Source organism: Hyperolius riggenbachi, chromosome 2 (assembly GCF_040937935.1).
Source record: "Hyperolius riggenbachi isolate aHypRig1 chromosome 2, aHypRig1.pri, whole genome shotgun sequence".
Classification (NCBI taxonomy): domain Eukaryota; kingdom Metazoa; phylum Chordata; class Amphibia; order Anura; family Hyperoliidae; genus Hyperolius; species Hyperolius riggenbachi.
The window spans coordinates 284,416,707-284,420,383 of NC_090647.1; positions in this window are offsets into that span (position 1 = coordinate 284,416,707).

A 3,677-nucleotide genomic window follows, 5' to 3' on the forward strand; every position below is an offset into this window, starting at 1 on the left:
ATAGAGACCTTTAGCAAAGGAGAGTTTAATAAAGGATTTATTTAGTAGGATTACACCACTTAAACAGAAAATATTCCTTCGTTGGGACTTAACATTGGTTTTGGGTGCATGCATTATCAACAGAATCTTTTGAACCAATTGCAGACATAGATATGACATGACTGTTAAGATGGTATTTTTAGTTGCGGTTACGTCACCTAGGAGGTTGGGTGACCTTCAAATTCTGTCACTCAGAGACCTTTTCCTTTCATTTTTTTCTGACAGAATAGTTTTTAGGTTGGATCCGAACTATCTTCTGAAGGTGGTGTCAGATATTCACAGGTCTCAGAATATCATCTTGCCCTCATTCTGCGCTAATCCTTCTTGCAAGAAGGACGAAGAGTTCCACTGTTTAAATGTCAGAAGAGACAGAACTAGAGGGTTCAGGAAATGAGGAAAACATGTCAGTTGTTTTTTTTTTGTTTGTTTGTTTTTGGGAGGGGGGGGGGGGGGGGGGAGGAGAACAGGTGGGGTGCAAGCTTCGAAATAGCCAATAGCCAGATAAATTTTCCAGGCTACAGCATTAGCATACAAAGCTTACATCCCCTGTTTAGATTAGAGCCCATTCCACACGCTCCTAAAGGTAGCCATACACTGGTCGATTTGCCATCAGATCGACCAACAGATAGATCCCTCTCTGATCGAATCTGATCAGAGAGGGATTGTATGGCTGCTTTTACTGCAAACAGATTGTAAATCGATTTCAGCATGATATCAATTCACCGTCTGTGGAGCTGCCGCCGGGACAGGAAGAAGTGAAGCCTGCCGGAGCCCAGCGGAGAAGGAGCAGCGGTGACAGCAGGGATACGCGCCGGCCGGATCGGGTAATGTAGTGCCGCTAGCGTTGGTCATCAGACAATCGAACGACGCTATCGACGCACTCCTGACCCGCCGGCGATCGTGCAAAATCTTACGGACGGATCGACGGGAACTATCGATTTTGGACGGAAATCAATCGTTCGTTCAGCCTTTGCGCAACGATTTCACAGCAGATTCGATCACAGTGATCGAATCTGCTGGAAAATCGTTAGGTGTATGGGCCCCTTTAGTGCGTACATCCAAAAAGGGTGCGGAGTGTAAACGATAAGTGGCAATAACGTTTATTATTATTATTTTTTATTTATATAGCACCAACATCTTCCGTAACGCTGTACATAGTACAAACAAATAATGGGGAACAAATATACATGAGAAGTAAAAGACACTGTACAGTCATGGCATTGAATAGAATAAATACAAATACATACATAGTTGATGTGTAGTTGGTACATGTGCATATGTTAAAATTACAGCGGTATGAGAAACACTAGGAGGAGGTCCCTGCCCTTGCGAGCTTACAATCTAGAGGGTAGTGGGGAGGAAACAGGGAAGAAAACACAGGGGTTAGTGGGTGAGCCAGAGTGCCTTCAGAGCTGCCTATAGCAGATTATAGGCTTGTCTGAAGAGGTTTATAAAAAAAAATGTGTATTTCGTTTACAATCATGTTTTACAAATTAAAAAACATTAAATAATGTGTATGAGTTCGCAAATTGTAAAAACAATAGCCTTCCCTATTTTGAAAGTGAAACTTATAATAACGATTGTTAAAAAACGATAATATATGTATAATAATTTCAATTGTATAATATTGTGTATAACCTTCATTTATCATTTCTTCATGTAATAAAATCTGAAAATATTGTTTGTAACAATGAAAAATAACTGTAGTTAAATATTACTAACATTTTACTACAACTAAACCTAAATCTACTCTCACACAGAACCCTCCCTGTACCTATCCCTAACCCCTAGACTTCCCTGGTGGTGCCTAACCCTAACCACTCCCTGGTGGTGCCTAACCCTAAAACCCCCCTGGTGGTGCCTAACCTTAAATCTCCCCTGGTGGTGCCTAACCCTAACCACTCCCCAGGTGGTGCCTAACCCTAACCACCCCCTGGTGGTGCCTAGCCCTAATCTCCCTCCTTGTGGTGCCTAAGACCCCCCCCCCCCCCCCCTTAGTGATCGCTTTATTGTGTGGATAATAATGTTTTACAAGTAGTGACTGTAAAAAAATGTACGATTTACTTACTGATCGCTTTATTATGTGAATAATATGTTTTACAAACAGTAAGTCATAACATTTTAAATACCGTTTTAGTTCCATACAATAGATATGTTTAATATATTTGTAAACGGGATTTGTCACGGGCGCAGTTATAAAACGTTAATAATCTCTGGGCGCAGTTATAAAACGTTAATAATCTCTGGCACCATATTTTCATGTTCAGCGCCCATTAAACGATATTTATTATGGGAGTGAATGGAGGCGCCCTTTTTGTCCACTAGCTGCCGGCGCCCTTTTTTCCTGCTTCCCTCCTTAGCTACCTCTTGGGCTGAAAGGGCTGAAGCCACTGTACAGCAGATCTGCCAGGCAGTGACATGGACAAGTCTGACTACATTTGTGAAACACTACAGGGTAGATATCATTTCTTTTCTCTCCTTTGGTGTCCCATATGATGGCTGGAGAAAGCACAAATTAATTACTGGTAACATTGTTTCTTGCCAGCTTATGGGACACTGCCTGTTACCCTTCCCTATCTTGCGCACCTTTTCTGGAGATCATTTTTATAGATAGAGAATTTGGGTTGTTGTCACTTTCTCAGGTACGTGTCTTGTTGTTGGCCATCCTTTTGTCTCGGTTTCACACTTTGGTTACTTTTGTAAGAACTGAGGATGGAGGGGGCTTTTGTAATGTTCTTGACTGAGTGTTCCCCAGGAGGAGGCAGAGCACCACTCTCCTATGGTGTCCCATATGCTGGCAAGAAACACTGTTACTGATAATTCTAACTGGTGCTTTTCAGGAGAGTTGCCAGTGCATTTCAACTCCTCACAACTGCACTGATAAAGGACTGGTTTATAAACCCCTGCAATAAAAACAAAAACTGAAAACAAACAAATAGGCTCCTTTGTAGGATTGGTACTATATGTATCCATGTTTATCTCAGCATGGGCCTGATGCACAAATCAGTGGTAAATTTGACATGTGCAAGCAGGCTGGACGACAGCTTTAAATATACATTAGCTGCTGATTGGGGCTTTAGTGTATGGAAAAGCATACTGAGGGCTGTAGATAAAACTTATTCTTAAAATTATACTAGGGGTCTTCGTCTACATAATAAATGCAGTAATTAGGGAAAAGTTTCCTGTGATGCAGTAAAATGAGACATTCTAGTTTTGTTATACATCATGTACAAGGATATTGGGCTTATGGAAGAAATGACAGGTGCAACCAGTGCTGTCACTACATAGAGACCTGTGCTATATTGCATGGATTCTCAGCACACTACCTAGAGACCTGTGCTATATTACATGGATTCTATGACTATTACAGCACTGCACATTTAGTAAATTTAAGGTACATGACCACTTAAATATCAATCTCTACGCAAGATTACTTGAGTTGGGCTATGTTTGCAGTTGTCTGTTATAGTAAATGTGAACTGCAATGGAGACTAGACATACAGCAGACTTCAATACAAAATCTGCATGCAGCGAGTTAGAATAACGCCATCCGTTACAAGTTGTACTGTGAACAGGCCCACAGAATTGTATGTGCAGTGAATTGACATGCAGAATTATTCTGCAATGCAACTGAGCAC